At 44.5% G+C, this 13,411-nt stretch overlaps 1 protein-coding gene across 2 annotated transcripts in view; it reads left to right on the top strand.

The window, feature by feature from the left end:
* Positions 1-13,411, top strand: part of FNDC4 (fibronectin type III domain containing 4) — a 325,741-nt gene that overhangs the window by 124,535 nt on the left and 187,795 nt on the right. Inside the window, exon 1 of one of the 2 annotated variants that reach the window (XM_078647184.1) lies at positions 10,386-10,495. The exons of the other annotated variant lie outside the window; for it this stretch is intronic. The gene's annotated coding sequence lies outside the window, so the exon portion shown is untranslated. Of the gene's footprint in view, positions 1-10,385; positions 10,496-13,411 lie in introns of those variants that run through there. 2 annotated transcript variants of the gene reach the window in all.

The raw sequence follows: 13,411 nt of genomic DNA, 5'->3' as shown, positions 1-13,411 counted from the left end.
GGCATGCGTTGTAAAAGCATGCGTTGTACCGTCATACATCCCTCTGTATAGCATGAATCATTCGAACTGGACAGTCTTGGGTAGGCAAGATAGTCTATTGCAAATCCCAGAAAGGTCATCTGTTTAGACGGATTTAGATCTGAGGTGTCGAGATTGGTAACAACCATACCATGAAGTCGCCTTCTCTTAGAAGTCCTCTCCAAAGATGTATCCCCTCCATTTTGAATTGTCTGTAAAGAATCCAAGCACTGAATTCATTGAAATTATTCACAGGGCGAGAACCTCTGCCTTTCTTGTCCACAAGGAAAGCATTGCTGAGGATTCCACTGGGATGGGTGAACGCAGGGTCTGATGTCTTCTTTCCCAATCCACAAAGCAATTCTTGATCTATGAAGAGTTGTTTCTGCACTGGAAAATAGATATGTTTAAGAGGCCTGGTCTGGGAGGGGGTCAAATAAAATTCGAGGTGGAATGCCAACACTGTTTGAATAATCCACACGTGCTGGGTGGTCTCTTGCCAATTGTGAATATAACGACATATTCTCCGTACGGTTCTATACAGGTAGAAGGATGGTGACTCACCTTGAAAGGAAGCATTGGGTGATCCACTACGGAAGCCTCAATATGAACAAATGTTTTCCGTAGCCTCGGCCTCTTGAAAGGAGGATGGGAGTTGTTTTGGGTTGCTGTTCAGGCCATCCTATGTCAAGAGTTTCCTCTGAAAGAAGGAGCTTGGTAGGATAAGCGGCTGGCAGAGCGTCCCCTGTCACCCCTGTTAAGAGGGTGAGGTTGGGAAACCATTTTTAGAGCAGCCTGAGACTTATCGAGGGGCCTAAAACGGTTTACAATGTTTGCTTCCTCCTTTCCATAATGATCCAAAAATAAAAGGCCTCCTGCCAAGGGCCCTGACTCAGTTGTTGGTAGTTTGCATAGCTTAAGACCTATCATAAGAAAGATGGAGCAACACAATGTGAGGATCAAGCACAATTAGTATCGTCCATTAGACAAATTGCTCTCTGGGTGAATCCTGTCAGAATATTTGGCCCAACTAGAGTTCCTTGATCTTTGAAGGCCAAATCCAAGATCTCAGAGAGAGGCCCAGACAGCTCCAAGAATTTGTCTTGGCATGTCTTCCAAGATCTTTGATAAATTTTCCAGGACAGTTGGTCAAGTTTGAGTCAATGTCTTGGGTCATGGCCACATGCCGCTGCAATGAAGTTATAGGACGTTCAGAATGGAGCCTATTGCAGACTTCTTTGCGAAAAGGCTTCTGGAGTCTACTTTGTACATTTGTCGCTGTCTTAGTGGATGGACCTCACTCAGATGAGCGAGGATAAACTTGTCTCTGATCTAAGAAATTTGAATGAGCGAGAGTGCGCCTTGGTGTCCAGGTGTTCCCACATCTGCCTTGGGATTGGATAAATTTAAATCCTAAGTTGTAGAATGACATGCGCTTTATGGACTATAGTGGCTAAACACTTGTCACTGTCACCCATTAGCGAGACATCGTAATAATCAACTGAAGTAGATCCAGTGGTAAAAGGCTCCTACGGGTAGACTGTAATCAGTAAATTACAGCAGTCCTGTTGTCTTTTCCCAGGGTGTCCTCAGTCAATAGTGTGCCTGTATAGGGTTATTATTTGTGAGCGTGTGGAGGAAAAATAAGCAATCCACCCAAGACCCTTCTAGAAGCTGGAGTAATGGCAACTGGAGGCCAGGGGAGGAGATGAGGCTCTGGTATATACCTAGCGCCAGATTTGCGAGTTCTGGCGCATCTCTGCAAATCAGCAGGGATGTGCCAGAAAGGATGCGACACGCAATTCCCTCCCTGCACCACCACAAATGCGTTGCATTTACAATGCAGCGCACCATGGCGCAAGTATAGGGTGTGCGTGTCGCATCCTGTGGCGTAAGGGCGGCGCATTGCTGGAGTCGTGTGGCAAGCGCGATGCGGGTCCAGCAATGCTCAGGGGCGCCCTATACCTAACATGCTGCGTCACTCCTTACGCCTGCTTCACGGAAGGCGCAGGGTTTTGACGTAGCATGGCCGTAAAAGTGACTCAGTGAAATCTTGTACGTTTCACTGTGTCACTTGTCACTTTTATGAGCCCCAGGACACCCAAGGGTAACAGGCGCGCTTAATAAAACAAATAACATAACATAAGATTAGGGCGTTCCTGCATCGGAATGCCCACCCTGCGCCGGAACGCCCACATGAAACCTAACGCAGGTTTCATGTGGCGCACAGCTTTACAACGTGACGCATCTCCCTAGATGCATCACGTTGTAAATAAGGCGCAACGTGGTGCATGGTTTACGCCGCCGCTGCGTCACAGAAGTGACGCAACGGCGGCGTAAATGTGGCACATGGGACTTGTAAATCTGCCCCCTAGTGACCGGGCTGAGGGCGAGCTGAAAGGTGGGATGAAGGTCACTTTGGCCCAACTAATGCAAGCAGGGGAGGGCGCTTGGACCAAGAGGGAAAACAGGCCAGTAGCTGCAGAAAAAACTCAACAAGTAAGAGGAGTGGGAGGCAGGAGGAGAGAATGAGCGCCCTGTGACCGCCCTGAGCAGAATTCAAAATGGCGGAGGCACGGGTTCCTGGGTTCAAACTAGCAGACCTAACCAGCGGGGTACAAAATAATTAAACAATGTAGCTGCCCACAAAGGTCCACATGGCAAAATGTAAAAACAAAAAGACAATGGCAACCTGGAAAAAGGAACAGTTAGATAAATTAAAAGACTCTAGAAAAAAGGAACAGTTAGATAATAGAAAAAAGGATCACTTAGATAAATAAAAAGCCTAAAGCCAATGTAAGGAGAATACTTTACATGACCACTGAGCAGCATAGAAGAGGTGGCTTACATATTACTGCTTTTGTCACACTTTCATCATAACTACAGAATGATGGCGCTCTAGGAATTTATTAAAACACCCTGGTAAAGCCACAGTAGAACCCTGGGAAATCGACTGGCAGGCTGCCGCTGCCATTAGAAGGATATGCTTTACTCAGAAAATCAGTATTTGTTCCCACGTGGCTGTGGAAGATCGTGTGAACTTATAGAATATGTGCTTTGATTTTTCCTTCTGGAACACCTTCCATAACCTCTATGAGAAAATCATGGCAGAAAACAGTTTTCTCTCGAACATGGCTTATCAAACCCCAGCAGAGGGTCGGCATTTTTCACAGGATAAAATCACTTCAGAACTCACCTGAATTCCATTCCTAGAATGAGTATAACACTACACACAAATGATTAATAGTGGGCTTAAAATCTGTTATCACCCTTTAAATGTGCTGCTTTTGTGTTTCCTTCGAGATCTGGCATTTGCTACAATGCATTTCAATTAGAACTAAGTCCCCGAGTCCTGTAATGGCTGCTGCAACGTGTTGTCCATGTTGTGGCCAACAATCAATGCCACTGGAGGTCCAAGTGAGCAAACTCTGCTCCCCCATATTTTTATATTAATTTGTAGGGTGCAGTTACCATGTCCCTGGCCCCAGTAATGACTGCCTCAAGATATTGTTCAGGTTGTGGCCAGCCAAACAGGAATAAGAAGTCCCCTTAAAACTGGCATCAATCAGAGCATACCTGGATACCAACAATCCAGATAGATCTAACTTTTTAACCCCTTCATGACCAAACCAAGCATTTTTTCTGAATAAATTTCAATATTTTTACCAAATTTGGTGTAATTCCAATCATTATTTTTTTTTCTATATTGGAAAGCAAAGTTTGATATGGAAATTAACATGGGGAATTAAACGTTTGTAACTCCCCCCTGCTTTCTGGTCCCATCGTTGATGGATCAGCGTGGACCTTGAGTGAGCCGTAATTCGATTAGTTGGCAAGGGTGGATAAGAGAGTGGGATCTCTAGTCCTGAGGAAGGCTAAACGACCCCTGGAGCGTGACTGATAATGGCTGAATTAAGTCAACGAGAGAGCAGGAAGGCAGGATTAATCAGCACTAATTACCCCCTTTTATCGCAATTTGTAAACGTTGTAATCCTCTCCTGGGAGTCCAAGAATCAAGATTGTTTAGGCCATCCCTAAGATAGTTTCTTTGTTGTTTTTTTGCTCTGCTGAGTAGATCCCTGTGTACATTTATGTATTCTCTCCCCCATAACTATTAATATTATTACAGTGTATTCTTATTTTACTGCAGTCTGTTAATACTACTAGAAAGTGTTTCATTGTAGTGTAGTCTATTAATACTATTACAGTGTGTTCCATTGTAGTTTTAAAACTATTATGTGTGCCATTGTAGTGCGGTCTTTTAATACTATTACAGTGTGTTCCATTGTAGTTGTAAAACTATTATGTGTTCCATTGTAGTGCGGTCTTTTAATACTATTACAGTGTGTTCCATTGTAGTTTTAAAACTATTATGTGTTCCATTGTAGTGCGGTCGTTTAATACTATTACAGTGTGTTCCATTGTAGTTGTAAAACTATTATGTGTTCCATTGCAGTGCGGTCGTTTAATACTATTACAGTGTGTTCCATTGTAGTTTTAAAACTATTATGTGTTCCATTGTAGTGCGGTCTTTTAATACTATTACAGTGTGTTCCATTGTAGTTTTAAAACTATTATGTGTTCCATTGTAGTGCGGTCTTTTAATACTATTACAGTGTATTCCATTGTAGTTTTAAAACTATTATGTGTTCCATTGTAGTGCGGTCTTTTAATACTATTACAGTGTGTTCCATTGTAGTTTTAAAACTATTATGTTTTCCATTGCAGTGCGGTCTTTTAATACTATTACAGTGTGTTCCATTGTAGTTTTAAAACTATTATGTGTTCCATTGCAGTGCGGTCTATTAATACTATTACAGTGTGTTCCATTGTAGTTTTAAAACTATTATGTGTTCCATTGCAGTGCGGTCTATTAATACTATTAGAGTGTGTTCCATTGTAGTTTTAAAACTATTATGTGTTTCATTGCAGTGCGGTCTATTAATACTATTACAGTGTGTTCAATTGTAGTTTTAAAACTATTATGTGTTCCATTGCTGTGCGGTCTATTAATACTATTACAGTGTGTTCCATTGTAGTTTTAAAACTATTATGTGTTCCATTGCAGTGCGGTCTATTAATACTATTACAGTGTGTTCAATTGTAGTTTTAAAACTATTATGTGTTCCATTGCTGTGCGGTCTATTAATACTATTACAGTGTGTTCCATTGTAGTTTTAAAACTATTATGTGTTCCATTGCAGTGCGGTCTATTAATACTATTAGAGTGTGTTCCATTGTAGTTTTAAAACTATTATGTGTTTCATTGCAGTGCGGTCTATTAATACTATTACAGTGTGTTCCATTGTAGTTTAGTATTTTAATAATATTACAAAGTGTTCCATTGTAATGCAGTCTATTAATACTATTACAGTGTGTTCCATTGTAGTTTTAAAACTATTATGTGTTCCATTGTAGTGCAGTCTTTTAATACTATTACAGTGGGTTCCACTGTAGTTTAGTATTTTAATAATATTACAAAGTGTTCCATTGTAATGCAGTCTATTAATACTATTACAGTGTGTTCCATTGTAGTTTTAAAACTATTATGCGTTCCATTGTAGTGCAGTCTTTTAATACTATTACAGTGGGTTCCATTGTAGTTTTAAAACTATTATGTGTTTCATTGCAGTGCGGTCTATTAATACTATTACAGTGTGTTCCATTGTAGTTTAGTATTTTAATAATATTACAAAGTGTTCCATTGTAATGCAGTCTATTAATACTATTACAGTGTGTTCCATTGTAGTTTTAAAACTATTATGTGTTCCGTTGTAGTGCAGTCTTTTAATACTATTACAGTGGGTTCCACTGTAGTTTAGTATTTTAATAATATTACAAAGTGTTCCATTGTAATGCAGTCTATTAATACTATTACAGTGTGTTCCATTGTAGTTTTAAAACTATTATGCGTTCCATTGTAGTGCAGTCTTTTAATACTATTACAGTGGGTTCCACTGTAGTTTAGTATTTTAATAATATTACAAAGTGTTCCATTGTAATGCAGTCTATTAATACTATTACAGTGTGTTCCATTGTAGTTTTAAAACTATTATGTGTTCCATTGTAGTGCAGTCTTTTAATACTATTACAGTGGGTTCCACTGTAGTTTAGTCTTTTAATAATATTACAAAGCGTTCCATTGTAGTGCAGTCTATTAATACTATTACAGTGTTACATTGCAGTGCAGTCTATTAAAATGACTGCTTATTTTCCCTGAAGTCCCTTCCCCCCTCGGGTCTGCCTGACGCTATCTTCATTCCTTTTCCCCTGTTTACCTTTCTCCCTCTATCTTCCATTCCACATAAGACGTTTCTGTCTTTGCTACGTAAGGCGAAAATAACTTATGTTATCGTGTAATAGCATGTTTTTCGACTGTCTGTCCTCACCCCGGAGACCGAACAACAACCTTGGCCGATGCCCGGTGGAGCTGTCTTATGCAGCTATAGAGAAGTTTGGCCCTGGTTCACCTCCTCGTCCGTCACCTACCCAGCCGGACATCTGACATTGTTTTCGTCGCCTCCCGTTATGTTTCCTTCCCTCTATTTTTCTCTTATGTCTATACTTGGAATCTGTAACTGAAGTAATTATGTAATCTTTAACTTGCTGATCCTCATGTAAAGCGCTCTGATACCTACGGGTCTAGCCAGCGCTTTATAAAACTTTGCAAATACATAAAAATAAATAAATAACCCTCTGTTCCATCCCAGCCGGTGGTCTGCGCAAGGATGTTATAGCAGTCCTATGACAAAGCATGTCACTATTAGTGGGGCGAGGGCATTTTTCGAAAACCTTGAGTTTTTCCAATGTGATATTTTTGTTCTGACAGAATATTCACATTTCTTCTTTTTCTATTTTGTGTGTACAAGATGTCATATACAGGGAGGATGGGGAAGGAGATGTACCTCTCTCCCCTTCTTTGTGTGTTGGGAAGTACAAAAGTAGTCATAAGGTCTCATCTATGAAAGGACGGAAAAACTCTAAGTGTTCCTGACTTACTGCACTTCCAGAGAAACTGATTTCCCAGTAGATCAGTCTGACTAGAGGCTGTGCAAGAACACACAGTGTGAGGAACTTTAGACTGAATGGATACTATGTACTTAAAAACAAAAAAATCAACACAAACCCTACTGCAACTCTCATGTTGGTATTAGGAGCAGACACCACCTACCGTGCCTTTATTTTGTTGCAAACAAACAATAATATTTTTCTCCCAAACAATATGTTCTTAATTTGTAACGCAATATATTATTTATAGAATCGTAAATATGAATATTAAACCTGAAATGTAGTTTATAGTGTGTTTGTTTTTGGGATCCATCTTGCAGCATATACTAGGTTAATATTGGAGTGAAATTATATTATAATTGTGTGCAGAACTAAGTTCTTTAAAAAAAACACTGAGGATATGTCTCACACGTCTCACTTCATATAAGTGTCAAATGCTGTTAAAGAATCAACCAGCGTTGACCAAGCCAATAGGTCTGGCTTTAAAGGAATGCTGTATGGTCTTGTGGAATATTGCAAGCAGATAGCATGGGAAGAGATATCTATTTGTTGGGAAGCAAACGACTGAAGAATAATATTGGAGTAGGCTTAAAGGTCATTTGACAGTTGCATTGTCAACCCAGACGTAAGATTCCATGTAGGTTAATGACTACCAGAAATGTATCTAGTTATCTAAGGCACTTTACCAGCATTACAATATCATGTGTGTGCCCTTAAATGTTCAAGCTCAGTCCCCTGGATTAATAAACAACATGATCACAGCTGTGTGGAGGGCACGCGCTTTGTCTGTGGAAGCACACAACATCTGCCCACTCGAAACATACTCCTAGCTAGGAGCGGGTGGACTTTGCGTAGTCGCACTACGCAAAGCTCCGCGAAACGGTAAAAAATCTCCGCGAGCACGCAAAAGTTCCCGAACACGCGGAATTGCTTGTTCTGCGTGTTCGCGATGCTTTTTTCCTGTTCATGAATGCTTTTTGCGTGCTCGGGGAGAAATATCTTGCAAAAACGCATTTCCAAAGTGCGAACATGCAAAAAATTCCGCGAAGCCCTGGATCGCAGAATTTTGGGCCATTCCGCGTTCTGCGCAGAACGTGAAATTACCCAAATTCCGCAAATTCAGCGAACGGAACAGAATTTACCGCCCAAGCCTACTCCTGGCTTCCAACATGTGGGCGGAGCCAAAGCCCCGCTCTAGTGATGCTCACAACATTGTCTGGCAACAGCTGCACTGGCAAGCTGTCAACAAATGAGAAAAATCTGCTTCCCCGTCACTCTTCCTCCCTCTGAAATATCACAATATTTATATTTTACATCTCTGGAGGCCTGGAGACAGGGCCCAATCAATGAATTATTTCTATTGCCTCTTGGTGTGTGTCCTTTAAAAAAAAAATCAAGCCACAATACTGGTGTGCTTGTGCAGAGGGTGCTGGGGTAGGCGCTGACAGCGGGTAAGGACCAACCAATGTGTGATCTTGGCCAAAATAACTCTATCTTCCTATGACCCAGTCCTAATATTTGCAAAGTGCATAGAAACGAGGTACATGTACTTCTGAAGGACAAATCGAATGGACAAAGCACAGCGCCTACAGCTTTACACATAAAGGGGGGGGGTGCAAAACTCCCAGCTAGATGTGCCAAGTGGGCCCATATCATGTGTGAATCCTTCTGACAGTTCTGCCTTTTTAGGCAGGAACCCTTTGAATGCTGGGATTGTAGAGCATATGCGTGCACTGTTAAAGGTGAAACTACAAGTCCCAGAATGCAAAGTGCAATTGACAAATCCCCAGGTCTGTCCGAGGTTATCACGTGTGAGAGTGCTTGGAAGTGGTGTCACTGGAGCTGTGATAGAAAGCTGCTGAGATGCTTGGTGTCATCCAGCCCCACACCTCCCCTTCTAATGTCTCTACGGAAATATTAGCTCTTGTTATTTTTCAACCTGTTGGCCCTGTGAGACAGAGCTGGTCACAGGGCCGCCCTGCAGCTGCGGCCCTTCATTCATCACACATAAAATATCCATCATTGTGCACGAGACAAAACAAAGAAGCACGCTGCTTTAATGCCTGAGTTTGAGGAAGGTCTCGTGCACTTGTGCTAAAGACACCATTCCCTGCACAAGCACGGGCCGTGTATGTATGCATTAAAGCCTGTAATGCATGTTCACATGGTCGCACACACAGACTGCAGCCGGCGCCGGGGGTACGCGTCTGCCTTTAATCTGTCGCGTGCCCCCCAGGGGCCTCCACCAACACTCAGCGCAGCCCCCACTTCCCAGCCCCAATGATTGACAGGCTGCTCTGCGGCTGGAAGCCCCCCCCCCCAGCTCCATGAGGGCTTCAGTGCCGGATTCATCAGGGGGAGGGGCAGGACTCCCCTCCCCCCTCTCCTGGATAGCACGTGCTCCGAGCACGTGCGGACACTGCCGGCCTCGAGGCTGCCGGGACAGTTCAGTGGCTGATCGGAGGAAGTGGGATCTCTCTCCCTCCCCTGCACAGCCTGCACCTCCTCTCTCAATCAATCCATCAACGATGTGTAGAGCGCTGCTAATCACCCATGGGGGTATCCAGGCGCTGGATGGGAGGCTGATGCTGGGAATCTCCCCAGCCCCCTCTCTCACTACCCTTCCTGACCCTATTTCCAGGGCTCGAGTCGGGGTACCACGAAGGTGAACGGCGTCCCCCCACTTATTTTACCGGGTCGACGCCTTCCCCCCTGCCAAACAGCTGGACTTCACTCTTTGGCCTCTCTGGGGCGAGATCGGAGCTCACAGCACGCTGCACATGGGCTGACTTCTCAGATGCAATCGCATCTAAGGGTGAGTGAGGGGAGGCACTTCCTGTTGTGACGTCACTTCCGGTGACAGTGTCCCCCCCTTCTTTTTTAGGTCTCGCCTGTCGATGCGCATGCGCATCGAGCAAGGCGAGAGTATTGGGACTTATCCACTCTTTATCCACACTGCAAGGAATCGTGGCGATTCCTTGCAGTGCCCGTGACTTTTAAGCTCAATGCGCATGCGCATTGAGCTTAAAAGCGCGTGCACGTGTGTCTTTGTTTACCCGCTCCGCCCCCTCCCCTCCCCGCCGTGTCGCATTTCTCCTCCCCCCTCCCCTCTCTTCCCTCCGTCTTGTTTATTTTACCCGCTCCGCCCCCTCCCCTTCCCACCGTGTCGCATTTCTCCTCCCCCCTCCCCTCTCTTCCCTCCGTCTTGTTTTTATTTTATTATTATTTTGCCCAGCGCACACAGCGTCCGATTAACAACATATGTCACTTCTCTTTTTTATTCATTATTGTTTTTATCGTGGCTTACACTATCTCTTACGCACATAACTTTATTATACACAGCACTCGCGCAACGCCGTTTCCGGATCTAAACACGCCCCCTTGCATCACACGCTGATTCGACTCCCAACAGCAGACACGGAGTCGCAGGCCAGCAGCCACGAGTGCAGAACCACTAGTTGGCGAATAGGTAAGCGCATAAAATTACCCCTCCTTAAGTCGCAGCACATCACCGTAGTTGCATTTAACATTTGTGATTTCTTAGCTCAGAGGTTTCTACCAGAGGTGACAGCGGAACCATTATTTATTAGGTTAAAAGAGTTTAAGACATTTCTTTAAGACATTAGTCCCTTTTTAGGGTCCATTTTCAGCGGCAGTGTGAGACCATCTCTTACAGGATTTTAAATTGCAGAATGGGGTCAGTGCATCCCATTTACTTACAACTTATTTACTTCTGAACAGCAAGGCGCGCATAACATAAGCGCGTTATTTTCACTGCAACGCTTGTTATTCACTGCGGGCTGGAGGGAGTGAGTCTCTGTCCCGGGCCCCTGCCAGGGGCCCCTGCAGAGCTGCTCTGTCGCAAGAAACGCCTTGGAAACTTAGCGCCACTCATCAGGATTCATCGAGTGCGTGTGATTGGTGTCTCTCTGCCTCGTGTGCCTTCTCTCTCTCTCACGTACATCTCTCTCCCCTCCCCCCAGATCTCATCCTCCTTAAGGGCCCGCCCCCTCAACGGTGACTCACCTAGCAGGCATCCAGCTAATGAAACTGCTGAGGTTTAAAGGGCTCCTACCTGCTCCAGCAGACCCCGGTCATGTGACATGGGGGTGGGGGCGCAACGCCCCCCCACCCCCCATGTGGGGGAACACCCAATGTACTGTAACCCGACCGACCCACTCCATTCTTATCTGCACGAGCCTCCTCGTGCGCAGCCTGGTTCCCCGCCTTAACCTTGTAATTAGACGCTTTGCTGCCCTTCCTTAAGCCACCAAAACGAGGCCCCCCATACCCCTCCACTCTCTTCGCTCCCACTCCTGTGCTTTTTCTCCCTCTAACCTGCCTCCGAAATTGAAGCGTTTTTATGCCCCCCACCCTCCCCCGTTGCGTCTCTCCAGGCCAAATTCCTCTTCGTCAGTACTCTGGGAGACAACTCCTAAGCTGAGGCTCCTGCAGCAGCCCCCCGCCACTCGCGCTCGCCCCTCGTGCGCCTTTGTCTACCCTTTAACCCGACTCCCCATTGAAACCTTCTTCCTGATACTCGGTGCGTCACCCCATGCCAAATACCTGGTTTGTTTTACTCCGAGAAGAGTAAATCATCTGCGCAGGATCACAGGATGTTGAGCCACTCCCAAGTCGGCAGCTCTGTGCATAGGCCACATCACTTCCCCTATGGTCCCCACTATAGCCTACGGTTGCCTAGCGGGCCCCATTGACTAACTTGCGTCTTCTGTGATCCTGTCCGCCCTCCGAGCTTAGCCTGCCACTCACGAATTGCAATTTTCTAACAACCATTGAGCCAGCCCCAGACAAAACACTTCAACCCTCCTATCCTCACACATCATTAACCTACCCTCCCGCATATTGCTCCACTCCTGCTGCCATATGAACCATCGCGCTGGGGGCAATGCAGTCCTCCATGCGCACTGCTGCTAGGCCCGCAAGGTGGTACCTGGGCTAAACATTGGGTGTAGCCACACCCTATTGTAATTGTATACCACTCTTCACCCTCACTCACCCTCACTCACCCTCACTCACCCTCACTCACCCTCAACCCCTCACTCACCCTCACTCATCCTCACTCACCCTCAACCCCTCACCCTCACCCACCCTCAAACCCTCACCCTAACTCACTCACCCTCACCCTCACTCACCCTCACTCTCACTCACCCTCACTCACCCTCAACCCCTCACTCACCCTCACTCACCCTCACCCTCACTCACCCTCAACCCCTCACCCTCACACAGTGCAATAGGTCTCGGAGCATTTGAGTTAGAGCTTTTAGATTTGTTTATGGCTTTTTTTATTTGTAATTCTTTAGCATTGGCTACAGGAAACAAAAATGCTAAAGATTTACAAAAAAAACCCATAAACAATTCTAAAAGCACTAACTCTAATGCTGCGAGACCTATTGCATTTCCAATGCTTGTTTAGGACTTGTGCCCTGCCTATTTCTCATGGCTTAAGACTTTCTCAGTGTTTCGGATTTCCCTGGACCATCCAGTGAGTGATGTCACAATAAATCTCAAAACCCAAGCTGACATCATCAAACAAAGCAACGTTCTGGAACGCCCACTGTTGGTGATTGTGAGTGACGCAGGAGTGGGTGGGGAGAAGTGTTCTTTCTCTAAACTGGGCGGTCTCTGTATCGCACGAGCGCGGCGCTGCATGGACCTTAAATGGACAGCGCCCCCAGATATGTGCGCTTTCACTCACAGGTCATTCTTGTGAGGCAGTGATGGAGCGCTAGGGAAATTCAGAAAAGAAGTAGGACAACAGTAACCGTACACGTTTCGTCAAACATCTGGCCTTCCTCAGGTCTAATTTTATAATGTATCTTTGGTGATTGCATTTCGGAGTAAATTTTCAGAAAAGAGCAAAATTGTTTTGAAATCTGATACATCATTCATTGCTGTGGACATACTTTATTCTGAGAAAGTATTTAAAGCTGAATATTTATGGAACACATGATTTTTGGTATTATTTTTCTTTCAGTAGTGGTTGTTACTAACTATATGGCCTGTGTATGACCCGAGTATTTGAGGTCATGAGGGGCATGACAATGAAGTCACTCCATGGTTGATGGATATTTCCTGAAGAAGGAGTTTGACTCCCATATATATTATGTTCATTCTGTTTATAACATCATCTGTAACTCACCAGCCCAATCATCTTGAAAAATATCTCTTACAAATGTAATTCAGCATTGAATTGTATAGGCAAAAAATGAAAAATGTTCAATAAAAAAATGATTGAAGTTAATTGAATGTACTAAAATCATTTGGAAAAAAAGAAGTACAGTTTGTGACGTGGTGCATCCCTGGTGGTGTAAACCTGCCCCCCCTTGCTGGATATAATTAGCCCTGTGTATCTGTGAAACACTGC

This window comes from Lissotriton helveticus, chromosome 6 (genome assembly GCF_964261635.1).
Source record: "Lissotriton helveticus chromosome 6, aLisHel1.1, whole genome shotgun sequence".
NCBI classification, from domain to species: domain Eukaryota; kingdom Metazoa; phylum Chordata; class Amphibia; order Caudata; family Salamandridae; genus Lissotriton; species Lissotriton helveticus.
The sequence above is the reverse complement of the archived record's forward strand: the minus strand, read 5'-3'. Positions and strand labels throughout refer to the sequence as shown.